Source organism: Rhineura floridana, chromosome 10, assembly GCF_030035675.1.
Source record: "Rhineura floridana isolate rRhiFlo1 chromosome 10, rRhiFlo1.hap2, whole genome shotgun sequence".
In the NCBI taxonomy this organism is placed as follows: Eukaryota; Metazoa; Chordata; class Lepidosauria; order Squamata; family Rhineuridae; genus Rhineura; species Rhineura floridana.
Genome location: NC_084489.1, coordinates 78,461,740 through 78,478,151, shown reverse-complemented (window position 1 = coordinate 78,478,151; position 16,412 = coordinate 78,461,740). Strand labels below are relative to the sequence as shown.

Here is a 16,412-nt window from a genome sequence, read left to right as displayed (position 1 = left end):
GTACAGCACATATTTTAGAAAGGCAGAAGACCACTACCAATCTATTTTCGGATATTTCTCTGGATGCTTGTGGATTTCCAGCTCCTTGTGGTGCCATCAATGACTACCTGCCTTCTGATAATATGTGTCCTATACCCATGAAGCCCTTATTGCTTGATGACACTTGATTGTATTCCAGAGCCTGACTCATCTGAGGAAGTCATATTGTTCACTCTTCCAGGTTAGCTTTGGAAGGGTGGGTATAACCATGATCCCTGAGAACAGAGGTTGGCTTTGCTAATTTTAAATGACTTGACAAATTCATGAACAATCAATATCAGTGACTAAAAATCAAATAGTCAGCTCTCTTCTCTAACCTTTTGAAATTTCAAAAAACTGAGTACTCCGATATTGCCCATTTTTGTTTGAGTGCTTCTTCTACAGCATGTAAATACCATTCCACACGTGATAATTTCCTATGTGGGTTTTCTTTCCATGTAGGAAAAAGTATGTAAGCTGTTGCTTATTTGATGAGCTCACACATCTGTTGGATTTCTTTGGAAGATACCACAGATTTGCTCATCAACAGAGTTGAAGTCCTATATTTATAATAAATTTTGAATAGTATCTGATCTCAAAATAGAGGCAAGTATTGACTGATTGGAAGGAATATAAACTGAGGCACTTAGCTCTTCTCCAGTATGAAATTTCAAGCACAGTTTATTGATCAATGGTCAAAAAGCCCAATTAAAGTATTGGTTTGGATCCAATTTAGTCACTGTTATTTCAGAGATGGCTATGGATTTTAAGATGGCTGGGAATAAACCTTTCCACCATTCATCTTTATTTTTTAAGCATTGGGAGAAACCAAGACAACAAATCTAGCTGATCAGTTCTGCAGAGTTGTTTTATTTCATTGGGTTAATGTTACTACTATGTGAGGAGTATTACAGAAGCAAGTGTCAGGCAGTTTCTTCACCACCGTCTCCACTACCACAACATTAGACTTAAGACAGGTGTGGGGAATCTGTGTGTCTCTAGATCAGCCTATCCCAACCTTTGGGTCCCCAGATGTTGCTGGACTACAATTCCCATCATGTCTGACCATTGACCATGCTGCTTGGGGCTGATGGGAACTGTAGTTCAGCAACATCTGAGGACCCAAAGGTTGGGAAAGGCTGCTCTAGATGATGTTAGACTTCCAGCAACTCCTCTCTGTCCCAGCCTATAGTGAGGGATGATGTAGTCCAGCAACATCTGCGTGGTCAAAGGTTCTCCATCACTGCTCTGTGATTTCAAAGGGTATCTTCAGGGACTGGCTTACTTTGCTGGCATCATAATGGTGCCTTCCATGTTCATTTCTAGATTCTCCCCCAACAGTAAGTCCATGGAATCTAAATTACTTTCTGTGAATCAACAGACTAGACTCATTATTGCATTATTTCAGATAAAAACAATAGTTTCCAACCTTCTTTGTAAGATCTTGGGAAGTTCTCATTACCTTAATTTTCAAGAGTGCTTCTATTGTCTCCTATGATGAAAAGCATAACAAGGGAAGGATTTATATTGCTGTCCGGAATGTTGAGCTAGCCTGCATGTTTAGCATTTGCACAGCTAACCTGCAAGTAGATGCTGGCTTTAATCCTTACCATGTTATTTATTTATTTATTTATTTATTATAATTTCTGTCACTAGAATGACTTGCAGTGCAAAAAAGAATTGCCCCAAGGAAGGCATGAGAAGTAATGGAGACTGAGGGTGGCTCAGCAGTTCATGTAGCATAGGGGTGAAGAACCTGTTGACCCTCCAGATGTTGGATTCAACTTCCCGTCAGTTCCAGCCAGAGTGGCCAGTTGTTGGGGATGACTGGAATGGTAGTCCAAGCAAATCTGGAAGGAGGGCCACAGGTTCTCTATTCCTCCTGTACTGTTTATCCTTCCTACTTCCAAATTCCCTAATTTTGGGGAAGTTTCCTCTTTTGAAGTCAAATGTGACTCTGATGGAATTTCTTGGCAATTGTCTGTTTACATCATTGTCCCCAGATGGTTAGAATACACTTGCTTTTTGACAGCTCCCGGACACTTCAGTTCTGTAATAGTTGGAAGAATCAGGATGCTAAGTCATTTTATAATATACTGGTTAAACACATAATGCAGTTGATACTGCAGAAAATGTAGTATCAGTACTGATCTATCTCTGTAGAATAGCAACCAATTTACCAGAGTAATAGGGCATTGCTATTACTGTGTATTTTTTTCTCCTGCAAATTTGCAACTGTTGTGCTTTTCTTTGATATAAAAACATCTGAGAATACCTCTTGGTGATTTTGTAGACAGGATGCTGACTCCATGCAAGTGTTTGCTTAGTATTGTGGTGGTGTGTGAGCAGAAATTTAAACAACTCTGGAAATCATTGCATGGAGTTAAAGCTCCTTCTGTGCCAAAAGATGGGGATTGCTTATGTGAGAGATGGGAAAATATTATACCTTGATTTGTATGAGCATGGCCCACGATGGAACCTGCAGAAATGGGGACAGTGCTGTTGCTTACACTGGCTGCATGTTATAAGGTTGTGGCATTTTCAAAAGTGCCAGAGAAGGCTTTACATCAGGGTTGGGGAACCTGTGGCCATTCAGATGTTGTTGGATTACAACTCCCATCATCCCTGACTATTGGCCATGCTTGCTGAGGCTAATGGGAATTGTGAGTCCAACATCTGGAGCCAGGTTGGCATAGGATTGTAGCCTTAGAATATTTGACTGTTGATAGTTCTTGCTTCTGTGGCTTTCATTTTAAAATCTTCACCTTCCTTCCCCCCTGAAAATTGTTTCCTAAATTCATACTGATGAACACATAAATAACATTAATGGGAAGGTTTGAGACTTGAAACTTCCTGTAATTATTATCTGTTTTAAGAGCATCTAAAACCCACTCTTCAGTCAAAAGAGGATTCCAGAGCAGCTTACATACAACCAATTAAGACAGTCTCTGCTCACAGAGTTGCAATCTGAAAGACATGTCACAAAAGGAAAAAAGAATGGGGAGGGAAGAGGGGGGGGAAGCAAATTAAGACACCAATACTTAATGTTAAATAGTAGTTCTTAAGATGGCTAGCTGTTATGGAAACAGCTTTGGTACAGGAGGAATCTAATGGAGCTGGTCTTTTAGCAGCCCTACGGGAATATACACTGCTTCACATCAGCACTGCTAATATTATTATTAATTTATGAATCACATTTTACATGTGTCTCAAGGTGAGGCACAAACATACCATAAAAAGCTAAAAAAAGTTTTAAAAATAACTAAAGGCTTAAAACAATACAAAATGAACACCCAAGGTAGGGACCTTATCAATCAGCTGAAATAACTTGTTGAAACAAAAAATGTCTTCAGTTGTTTCCAGAAATTACAGTTAGTGGCTGTCATATCTCAACAGGGCTGCAGTTCCACAAAACAGGGGCAGCCACAAGTCCTGCTCTGAGTTACTGTGAGGTGTGCTTCTGATATTTTAGGAACAAACGCAAAACTTTCCTGCAGAATGCAATGACCTACTAAAAACATAAGGGATAAGGCAGTCTCTCAAATAATGTGGTCCTGAGCTGTATAGAGTCTTATATGTTACTACCAAAACCTTGAATGTGGCCTGGTGGCAGATTGGCAGTCGGTGCAAATCCTGAAAACAAAGTGTTAAAAGTTGGTGATAGTTTGCCCGCACAAGGAACCTAGCCACTGTGTGACAAATGAGATACATAGTTTGGGAACTATAGTATGTAGTGTCGATTTGACACAGCAGAAAATGGATTAACTTGAATTAACTTAGAAGCAGAAAAGAAAAATTCCTCTGTGGATACTAAAAGTGCCTGAGAAGGCCAAAATGCTTAGTTGCTGTTTGATGCTCAAAATGCTAGCTTACCAATGTAACGGGACACCTTCCAAGAAGATAGGGACTGAGCAAAGAATATGCTGTGCCTGGGGGAGTTAAGAACACAGCACAGGAAGCGCTCAAGATTAGAACGCTCTAAATGCAAAGACAATGGAGTCACTGAGAAAGTGTTGCTAACAAGATGGGAGGGGCTGTGTATGTGGAGGACTTGAGAGCCATATATCAATCTATCTGTGCAGCTATGCTTTTCAGACTAGGATTCTGGCGTTAGTCGAATGCTTTGTCTCTCTTTTGCAAAAGATGTAGGTAATTAATCAATAAAGGTGTGGTTTTATATCTGGTTTCTCATCTGGTGATTATTGAAGCTTCCTCCAGATGTAAAGAGCCTTTTGGTGTAACAACTGCATTTCAGCCTTTGGACCAACCTCAAAGGTAGACCCACACAGAATGCATTGCAGCAATGCAGTCTTGAGATTAACAATGCTTAGAAAACTGTGGTCAAGCTATACCAATCCATGAACAGGCAGAAATAGCTATTTTACTAGCTGAAGCTGGTAAAAGATCCTCCTAGCCACCAAGGACACCTGCACCTCCAGTAACAGAACTAGATCTAGGAGCACCCCCAGACTATACACCTGCTCCTTCAGGGAGAGTGCAACCTCAGCCAAGGAAGAAATCCTGTTTCCTGGTTGTTGAGATGTTTTAGGAAAGATAAGTGAATCTGAAGGAGTCCTGGACAAGTCTTACATCAATAACCAGAAGGGAAAAATGCCTTGGTTAAAATAATAGTTTGTGAAAATATAGACACTGTTCTAAAGTGATGGTTCTCATCAGCACTTAAAAAGGCAGCACAGGAGAAATTTCCACTGAAATCATGGAACCACACAAACACAAATATGTAGAAATAGTGAATAATCTGCCCTGTATTTGGATCTAGAAATGTTGCATTTAAATCCCTGTTTGGGCTGTGAATAGGTGATCTTTGGGCTTCTCTAGGTGATTTACTTGCACACAGTTTACGTGGAGGTTAGATTATATCTAGTCTTTATTGAACATTCATTCTGATTTGTTTGCGGGGAGATTATATTACAATGAACATTCATTCTGCATTAATCCTGATTTGGTTTGGGGTGTTTATGTGTCTTCCTGTTAGTCATTTTCTTCCACTTTTCAGTGCATCTCCCTGTCATTTTCTTAACCACAAAAAGTCTATTTCTTCTATAAAGTGGATTTGTTATGCTAGAATGATAGAGGGTTTTAATGCTCTTTAATTGCACAAACCTAAATTTCCCACCAAAATACTAACGATCTGGAGGAACTCTTTGGCAGGTCATGCTCTCTTGGCCTTTGATGGAAAGATGAATGAGAGAAAAATGTATGATCTTTTGAACCATTTGAGCAGTCAGTGCACATAAATAAGGACTACTCTGCACATCTTTTTATTATATTATCTAAATTCATCTTCCGTGTTAAAACTCCTGATGACAGCTATTGATTAAATACTGCATTGGAAAACAAGTGATGCGACTGAACCTTCTGAGAAAAGAAAAAAAGATTTTAATTTGTTTAAACCTGTAACAAGTCCATTACTTGTTTCTATTTACTTGCTCTGTCAACAAGGCATCCTTGATCACTATTGATTACAAAGCAGTTTTGCTGACAACCATTAGGTTTGCAGGCCGTGGTAAGTAGGCTATACTGTGGCATGTTTTGGATATATTTAGCAACTGGGATACAGGGGTAGGGATATCAAAAACCAGAAGATTCTGTACTGAATTTCAATTACTTATTGGGATTTGCCAGCTTGCTAAACGCAAAAAAAGAGAGTGTTTTACAAAGCAATATCTGATTTGATCATTTTAACAGAATATGCCCATTCTTGAAGATAACAGGGACACTTAATAAGCAAGTGCCCCCCCCCAACATGTAAGTGGAAGTGGAAGAGGAAAAAAAGTCACCTGCTAGATTTCAACTGTGATACAGGCATCCTACAGGCATACAGCTATGACAAGTAATTAGCATTTGGTTCTCTTTCGGAGACCAGTGTTTGTTTTTCTTACTCCCGAAGTTTGCCTTTGTCACTTTTTTAGTATTATGCATTACAAAGGTGAACAAGAGAAATTGTCATTTTAAATTGAGACTGCTAAGTGGCTGACTGAAGGCCTTTCTGCACTTAACCACATAGTGGTATGCTTGCTGTTTGAGCCAATGTTTTTAAGAGTGAATTTGCAGCTAATTGTGTCCACCTTTACTGTTACTGTTTTCCTTTGCATGTTGATGGTGGCTTATCCCAAATTGAAAAAAGTCCCATGGTTTGCAGTCACACCCGTTTACATACCCCCATGTTCCTCCAGTCAGTAAATGTTGGTGTTATGAGCGTGTGCACAGGGGGATAGCCCTTTCACTGTTGTTTTTTTTTAAAGAATGGCTAGTATTCTGGAATTACAATCTTGTGGAAGTGTAGGAGATTAGCAGGAGTTAGATGAGAGGAACTATGAACCCCCACTGCCACTATTGCTCTTCTTTTTCCTTCACTGTCTGCCATATCTCTCCTCTGAACTGAGCTCATAAAGTGACAGCTTGCATTGGTCAGAGGGATTTATCCAAAATCATGCCCACCCACCCCTCCACACAGGAACCAGGACAATGCTTGTACACATGCCCAACAAATGAACGTATTGAGGATTTGTGTCAGATCTTTCACAATAGTCGGTTTCTTTTCCAGTAGAAGCAAATGTGGTTTTTTGAATACATTATTCCAGAATATTAGCTGAATAATGTTGAGGTTATGTGGCAGTGTGGCAAAAAACTGGACACCCCCTGCAACTCTATCACTATAAATGGTAAGTATGGAAAGGTGCAAGTATATACAAGATACCTGGACATTTGAATTCTAAAAAAACAATACTTAAGATGTATATATGTAATAGCACATTGCTTGAAGGAAAACTGCATTTTTCTTTAGCAATGAGCACAAGTGACCACGGCTGTGCTATAGAAGCATTTTCCTCATTAAAAATTGAGACCAGGAACCCAGTTCTCTAAAAGTCAGGAATCCTGAAGCTTTCATAAATAGTCTCTGCTATGAAACAACTGTTGCAGCTCTGTTTTATTTTGCAGCAAGGGGCAATCAACAGCTTCCAGTGTACACAAAGGTTTAGCAATCTAGTATGTGCTATTTTAAATACTGCTGCTGTTGTGTTTGTTTTTATATCTTGTGGCAGCTGTTAGCTATTCTACTTAGAGACTGCACCTAGAATCTAAGCACTATGAAATATGCTTAGCAGAGGCATTTGTTCCCTCTATATTGCCCCTTGATGATCCAAAAAACTCCCAGCAAAGATCCTGCCTTCCAAGTATAGGGAACATCACCTTTTCACATTTTTCCCCTTGAGGGCCCCCTACATTCTTATTGTCACTTTTAACTAGTGGTTTTACTAGTTTGCATATAGAGCAGTCTCTAGGCTTGGGATGACTAAATACAGAGGGAGACAGAACTGCTGTCTCTTCAGTAGCTGTGCAGAAAAGGGAATTTTAACAGGAGGAGCTATATTCATCTCTATTAGACAAGATGCACCTGCCAAAATTCCCACCTGCACACTGTCATTAAAGGCTCAGAATTCCTGTCCTTTCTTCACCCTAGGTGTCAAATCTGAATCCATGCTCAAGGCAAATTTCCAAGCTCCCACATCTGTTAAAAATGTAAATGTACTGCCTTCAAGTCAATTCCGACTTATGGCAACCCTGTGAATAGGGTTTTCATGAGGCTGAGAGGCAGTGACTGGCCCAAAGTCACCCAGTGAGCTTCATGGCTGTGTGGGGATTCGAACCCTGGTCTCCCAGGTCATAGTCCAACACCTTAACCACTACACCACACTGGCTGCATCTGTTACTGCCATGATTTTAAATGCAGCTGCTGCTGGTGGTAGTAGTAGTAGTAGTTTTAAAAATGCAGTCTGCCCTGTCCTGAGGGCTTCAGGCTGGTTAAAGCCATTCATGCGGAGATGGACTTCTGTGTACAGAGGTGACTTGTGTATGCATCCTTGGCAGAACAAGAAACTATCCTAAAGCTGAAGTGGCAGATGAGGTTTTACTGTGGTGAATCATTTTATGGCAGTAGCGTCAAGGTCTGATGCTCCAGTGCAGTCCTCCAGTCCTCTGTATCCAGCCCTTGGGGCTCTCCCGAGGACATACCCCCTCATTGCTCCTTTTCTGTGCCTTCCTTGGGTGCTTTTGCCTGTCAGAATATGTTGTTGAACTATGATAATGCCTCTTGATTGCCTGGATGTAGGTACTGGTGTGTGTGTGTCTGACTTCTACATGGCTGGAGATTTAGTGGCAAGGTGCTGTCAGTGTTTATTTATTGCATTTGTATACCGCCACATAGCTGAAGCTCTCTGGGTAGTTTACAATTTAAAACATTAAAAACAAAGATACGAATTTAAAAACACATTTTTTAAAAAGCAATTTAAAAACACATGCTAAAATGCCTGGGAGAAGAGGAAAGGCTTGATCTGGCGCTGAAAAGATAAGTGTTGGCGCCAGGCTCACCTCATCAGGTAAACCATTCCATAATTTGGGGGCCACCACTGAGAAGTCCCTGTCAGTATGTCAATGTCACCCAGCTCCATTTCTCTAAAACATTTGAATGAGGAGAGACTATGTGCCTGGATGTGGTGATGTGCCTCATTGCAGTGGTGAACTAAATGAGGGGAAATAAGCTTGGCCTGAATCCCAGCAAGACAGAGGTGTCGTGGGTGAGCAATTTCTAAGAAATCTGCCAGTTGCCTGCCCTGGACATTGTTTCACTCCTTCTGAAGAAGCAGGTATGCAGTCTGAGGGTGCTTCTGGAATCAGCTATGCCACTGGAGGCCAAGGTAGTGGCGTGCCTTTTATCAGCTTTGGATGTGACCATTCCTGGGCTGGACTTGCTTAACTACAGCGGTTCAGACACTGATGACTTGAAGACTGGATTACTGCAGTGCACACTGCGGGGCTTCTCTTGTGCTTGGTCCAGAAACTGTAGTTAGTGCAGAATACTGCAACATGATTGCTGACAAGTGTGAGACACTGTCAGTGTATTACACCCCTGCTCAGAGATCTGCACTGACTGCTGATTTGATAATTGTTACTCTTAGTATATAAAGCCTTTAACAGCTTGGGCCTTGAAAGATTGCCTTACCCTGTATATGCACACTAAACTGCTTTGATTTGCAGAACTGGCACTTTTACAAAAAGTCTGTTCCACACTTGGAAGAAATAGATCCTTCAGTATGGCCACACACTCTGGAACTCCCTGTCCATACTGGACAGACATCTTCATTATATTGTTTTTGGTGCCTGCTAAATACTTGTTTGGTTAGACAAGCCTATGCAGAAATGTAGATCTGACATGTGTTTTAATATGTTATTTTATTTTATAATGTGTAATTTTTAAAACTGCTGATTTTATTTATATTTGATAAAATTGTAGGTCAGCTTGTGTTTAACATCTATTTTTATCGGTAATTTTAATGCATATTTTGTATAAACTGCTTAGCAGTTTTTATGATTAAGCAGTAAATTCTGATAAATAAAATAATTAAATAAAATCTGTTATTCTACCCAGTATTGCCTCTGGCCCTACTCACCACTAGCATTGTAGTTCCTGGAAGGTTTTGACTAGCTGGTCTTTAACAAAAGCAGTTGTTGAGCTTCACTTGTGTGACCTCTGTCTTTCTCAGAACCACAGCTGTAATCTTAAATAACTTTGATTCAACAGCCAGTTATTGCTACACAGTCCTAAAATGGGAGAGGAGTAACAGAACGTAAGTGGTTGCTTTTGTACTAAACTGGCAAGGTTAAAAGTGTTGATATAGATCCATCTCTTGAGGCTGCACGGTACTCTGGATTACGTAGGTTGATAAACAAGGTAGTCTTATTTGTTCTTTCCAGTTCTGCCTCTTCTAGATTGTCTAATATTCTTAATGTAGCCAGCTGTCTGAGATACCTATATTTGTAAAATCATGAGAAGATACTATACCACAATGCCTCTATCTTCATGTTTGCTGTTTCCCTAAGAATAGGCAGCATTGGCATGGCTCTTCTCTATCAGTTGTAACACCTTAGCTATACTTGTATGTAAGCTAGGGATGGAAAGATCTGTCAGTTTCAGTTCTCGCAGCTTTTCATTTTATCAATCTTTAATTTAGTTCTCCACTATCTGCAGAAAAATCGTTATGAACCTTCTGCAGCATTTTAATGCTAATTTCTTCTAATAAACACATTTTTGCAAGCAGTTTTGACTAATGTGCACATTTTTGCAAGCAGTTTCTTGTCATATAATGCATTTTATGTTATTTTTACTCATATATTCATTTTCATGCACACTTTCCCTAACAAATGCATTTTTGTAAACATTGGTTGGTTGGTGAGCTGCTTTGCAAAATTTGAATAAGTGCAAATGTTGAAGAATGGCTGTGTTTCAGTTCTTGCATTGTTCTGAAAAGTGATAGATTGATTTGGCTTGAAATGCAAAGTGAATTGTATTTCTCACTCATTCCTAATGTAAGGAAAGATTAACAACCTTGAGTGCTTCTGCACATGGTGCCTTGTCTGCTATGGTGCTGTTGATGCTTTATGTGTATATTACACAACAGGGAAGCTCATGTTAAGTGAAGTCATGACATGATATCTCAGAAGTCTCCTTTGCTTTGCAGTATAGAGGGGAAATACTGGGCTCCTACTGGGAGGAAGGGCGGATATAAATCTAATAAATAAAATAAATATTATTCTCTAGTGAATGGGGTGCTTGTGTATATATATATATATATATTAAAAAGTAATATGTACTTCTTCACTCACCTTGGCAAGAAAAGAATTATAGAACACATACTAGAACTTGGGGCAATCCCATGAAGATGAATGTTGGGAGATTCAGAACAGAAAAAAAGAAAGTACTTCACACGCAACATTGTGGAATCTGTTGCCACAAAATGTAGTGATGTCCACCAACTTGGATGGCTTTCAAAGAGAATTAGACAAATTAATGGGGGATAGGCAATATGTCTCTGAATACCAGTCACTGACAATCACAAGTGGGGAGAGTGTAGCACTTGGGTCCTGCTTGTGGGCTTCTCCTAGGTTACTGTAGAACAATACTCTGGGCTAGATGGACCTTTGGCTTGATCTAGCAGGGCTATTCTTATGTTCTTAACAATTGGGCTCCTTCAAAAATCTGAAGAGTCTTCTAAATGGAAAAAAGGAGGATAGATCTGATTTTATAATAATATTTTATAATAATCAGGGTCTTGACCATAGCTATCATGTTTAGGTCTTTAATGCGTTCACATAGTAGTCCTAGATTTATTGCAACTCTGGCAGATATTTTGCACCTTTTTACCAGCAGTAACAAGGGAACTCATAGGATCTGCCTTGAATACAGACCCTTTAGGGAAATATCTCCCTGTGTATGATTTTCCCCATCTCCCAAATATATTTGAGTGAGCTTTGAAATCAAAATTCATATTTCAGAACTCAGAGGGGAAGTTGTTTTGGTTTTTAACCTGCCTTAAGGGAACTATGCATCCATAAAGCAATGAATAAATGAATTACTTTCTTCCATCAATGTAGCTCATCACTGTGACAGAAATAATGTGGTGGCTTTGTTCATTAAATGATCTAGACTTAATAATTCAGTGTGTTCCCAAATGGGAACTGAAGATAGGACTCTGGGCTTGGGAGGTTTTCATACAAGTTACAGATGGGTTCAAGACAAAATACAAGAAATCTGTACATTGGAAGAGATGAATGGATTTAGGCTTTTGTTACTTAACCTAATTAAAAAGTACTGTGGGGGTGAAGGCAGATCCTGGGTTCCTCACCCCAAGCAAGCCACTTTAACAGGTGACACGTGATGCCACTCTAATGCCAGGTGACACTATGTGGCTGTGCTACAAATGGAAACTCAAGCTTAGCCACATGAGGCTTGAATGCTGATCACCCATGGGGATCTCAGTAGTGCAGCTGATCCCAGGAGGCTTGCTCTCACCACCTATCAGCTGTGACAGTAAGCCTCCCTTGCCAAGGAACAATCAGGAACACACTTTGGCAGCTGTGTCTTTACCTGCCCCACACCTGATAATATGATGTCAGATGTGTGGCAGGTAGGTGTGGTTTTGGGACCTGTGCTGGACCTAATTAGGCCGATGGGCTGCAGGCTCCCCATATCTAGTAAAAAGTGGTGGTCTGGTAAAGGGATTTGGAGAACTATAGACGAATGCCACTGTAGACCTTGATGTTGAACATTACATATTAGCTTTACCACTACCCCATCACAGTGTGCTTGTAAGAAATATTTAGGTGAGACTTCTATGCATTTAATGTGTGTAGAATTTGGACTTCCAACCCTTTTAAGTTTGTTCCTCGTCGAAGGCCCTTAGAAATGGAGTATGTGCATGTCATTTTCTAACTCTAATGAACTTGGCTCTTACAACATGCATGTTAATGCACAGTGTGATCTGAATATAAAGCATCATCTTGAGATTCCAAAAGAATTTTAATTTAGTTCCTTCTCTCTCTCTCTCTCCCCCCCCACACCTATTAATTTCTTTAGGGGATTTTAAACTCTCTACAGATGACGACATCACACTGATCAACCAGCTGCCTCTAAGACTTATGTTTAATGCCCTTATGATGTGTTCCTGTTGTAGGAAAAGAGACCTCGGCAATTGCTGACTCGTTTAATTACAAGAAATTCTCTGACAGCAGAAAAACACACCCACACCCCCCCCTACAAATTAGCTGTCATTCTTATTTTCAAGGCATGGCAATAAACTTGTCAGCGTATGAATATGCAACTTGAATCCAGTTTGATAACAGATCTGTAATAAGTAGTCTAAAAATAGGCTGATGTAAAGAAGAATATGAAACTTTTGACATATTTCTTTGAACCAGGTATAACCTTTTCCCTCCTATCTGTTGAGGAAGTCGCTTACTGGTGGTGGGTTAGGGTTAGGGGCTGGAACAAAAAATAGTTTGGGTGCTTCTCCTTTTTGTCTTGACCAACCCCTTTTGTTCTCATTCTGCCACCCACCTCTGCCTTGGTCCTTCCCTCCCTCCCCCAGTGAAATTGGGCTTTGACCCACAGGTAGCCTACTCCTGCCTTAAATTCTTAGGGTTTGATATTCTTATAAACTCTGGGCCATATATATCCAATCAAAATTTCAGATAATATGGGAAATGGAATTACTGGGAGTATGACTCCCTCTCCCATCTCAACTTGCCCTCTTGGTCCTATTTGAATGATTACTTGAAGCTTCATGAAACGTCGGGGCTAAGTGCTCCTCCCATCACTCCCCTCCCCTCCCCTTCCTCCCAGGGTCTGCCACTTTTTCAGCTGGAGATAGAAAACTGCCTGCAAGGCCCACTGCTGTTAAAGCAACCACTCCCTCCATGCATTTTGAGTGCCTGTGAATTGGCATCTAAAGGAGCAGCTGGACAGACTTATTTATTTATTTATTTATTTATTTATTTATTGGATTTATTAGTCGCCTATCTGGGAGGATATCGAACCACTCTGGGCGACGTACAATCAGAAGTATAAAATTACAATGAACAATAGACATAAAGACATTAATACATTAAAATCACCACCAATAACTGCAGAGCCCATAGAACCTAATTTTAAGTTGTTCTGAGTTTATGGCTAACTTTAACTTATTTAAACTGTATCCCTGTTGTACCTTGCTTGGAAAACGCAGGATATATTTAAATACATAGAAGTATTGAGAAGATCCATTTGAAATCCACTTTACCCATCCCATCTTGAGCGGCTCAGAGACAAAGATTTGATGAACTTCTTCTGGTTCTTACCCTGGTAGACACTGTTTGGGTTGCTGACGGTAGGGATGCTTTTGGGCTCTCCAGCAGAGCTCTCCTCATCAGAGAAGGTGCTGGAGGGGCAATCCAGCGTCTCCGCCTTGTCCACAGCCTGCCTGATGTGCTGAGGGATGTCATGGTGCTCTGTGCTGGGCCACTTTTAGGCCTGGGGCCTCTAGTGTAGGTTCCAGCACTGCGTTGTAGAACTGGCCATTACATAGGAAGCAAAACAAAAAAAAATTTGTTTCAAAAAATAGCAGGTGGATTTCTCCGTCCTCTACAGTTGTATCCACTGCTTCATCATGATGCCAGCCAACTTCAGGTGTTCTTTCATATGATTGTGATCACATTGAGAAAGAGAGTGGGCTGTGCTTTCTGGCCTTGCAGCTGCTATCTGTACACTGGGGTGTGTGTGTGAAGTCCTGCAGAGGAGAAGTTGATCTACATCCGTAGACTTCCCCAGTGATGTGGTACCCTGTGATCATACAGGGTTCCACATCGTGAAAGGACCTACATGAGCAGATCCTCATTCTGGCCAGATTATTCTATAATCTTAGAAGGGGTGGTGGTGGCTGTGGTGTGTGTGTGTGGCTGTAACTATCATGAAGGAATCCTGCACTTCTGAATTTGCCACTACACCCCTGAATGGTTCCCTGAGTACAAGTCGTATGGCTGCTTCAGCATGTATGACGTTACCTCTTTGTAGTAATAAACCGTAAGTTTCTTTATTCTTTCAACTACCAGTTTTAACAGACCAGTTATTTCTGCACTCCACTGCAATACAGATCGACCAAAAAAATCTCAGTGGGTGTGCCACTGAAAGCTTAATTTTTTCCTGTAGTTCATAATCATGGTCTTTCATAGGTCAGATTCCTTTGGCTTCATGTGATGATGTTGCTTTTATTTGGGGCCCAACTGTTTGATATAGGTGTGAGACACCTGTTGTACTTATAAGGATTGTTTACAGATATTGCAAAAGAGCAGATTCTGAGAGAGAGAGAGCTTTCTAGATAAACATCTAGTTTAGAGTAAATTAGCCACTAGACATTATACCTACATAACAATGCTACTGGATGCCCAAGAACCTAAATATGAAATGGTACAAGTAATGACTGCTAATGAGGGTGAGTTGTGGCAGCTCTGTGTATCTCCTAGCGCTGCTGTATAGCTCATTCAAAGAAAATTACCCATCTGTAAAGAGCTTATTAGAATAAATCAGCACCTGGAGAAGGCATCTGCTTTCCAAAATGTCATACATTAGAATGAAGAACATACCAAAATAATACAGTCAAGAGTCTTTTGATGATGACCCATGCCCAAACTTCACTAATGAAGCTCTGTTTAGTGACATTGTGTGAATCATAACAAGCCGTCATGCATAGCAGGTCAAAATCCTGATTTGTTCAAAGCCTGTAGGACATGTGGATGTTACAGGAGCAATGTTTGTTATCTTCCCATGTTCTGTCTATGTGAAGTTCATGAAATCAGTTGTAATTCCATGGAATAAATGGTTTTTTCAAAATATTTTTAATATTAGTATCTCGGAATGAACTGATTAAAAGCAAACGAGAGAAAAAGCAAACTGGAGGGGCAGGTTTTCCCCCCATTTCTTGTAAAATCAAAGTAGTTTGTATTATACTTTTGAGGAACCACAAATTTTGCAAAATAAACCAAAAGCTTGTAATAATCTTGCAAGTGTATCAGAGAGCCAGGGATCTTTCATGTGTGACATAGCTCTACATACAGGAAATATATGTAGCAATTGGCTTGCAAATTTTGTCTGTATTGGCAATCATAGACTTATGATTGTCCTACTTATGAGTTTCACTGTGCATATGTCAGTTGGAAATTGGTGGTCCGGATCTGACTTGCTAAGTCTTGGTTTCAGCTGATTCATGTATACATGCAACTAAATAAACATATGCACAGTTGTCAATTATGACTATCTTCATGCCCATACATATCTATATTCATAATTGTATGAGATAAAGAGGGGCAACTTAACTTCCTCCCTGAAGGCAATTTTTATTTTACTTTGCTGATTCTTATATGGAATTCCTCACTATGAAGCAGTTCTTCCTTCTGAAGTAGTTCTTGGTTTCCTGCTTGAAGAAGGAGGGGAATGAGGTTGTTCTGACTGCTGACTATTAAACATGTGGGTTTGTTACAAAACAGCCTTTTGTGGCTTTAAGTTGTTAAATCTGAAATTGATTCACTTGCATGAAAAAACTGCAGACAGGGTGTGTCCCTGGAATATCTTATGAATACATGGACAATAATTAGATTTAAAATGCTCTTGGACCTAATTCTCTGAATATTGCTACCTTATCTCCTTTCCAGTTCTAAAGGTTGTGAGTTGACTTGGGGCAAAGCAGAATAAATATGGCTGATCTGTGATAAAGTTCCCTGGCTGCCTTTTTTTTTTTTAAAAAAAAGCACCTTAAAGCAACTGGGGAAAAATCCACAGTGGATCAGAGCAGTAGTGCTGTGCATATCCCCCTCCCCAGTCTTTCTCCCTGAATTGTTTTCCAGTCTTTCCCTGAAGGTGCTGTGAGCCTCATCTCCTGCATCCAATCTGCATACTACTTTTGCTAGTGCATTCCTTGACAACATAGCTAAAACTTTGCTAGGACTTCATCTAATGCAGTGGTTCCCGGAGTCCCCCCCCCCCATGGACCACTTGAAAATAACTG

General features: G+C 40.2%; 1 protein-coding gene across 1 annotated transcript in view; it reads left to right on the top strand.

Annotated features, from left to right (window-relative positions):
* DPP6 (dipeptidyl peptidase like 6) overlaps positions 1 to 16,412 on the top strand; it is a 717,188-nt gene that overhangs the window by 29,178 nt on the left and 671,598 nt on the right. The window lies entirely within an intron of this gene.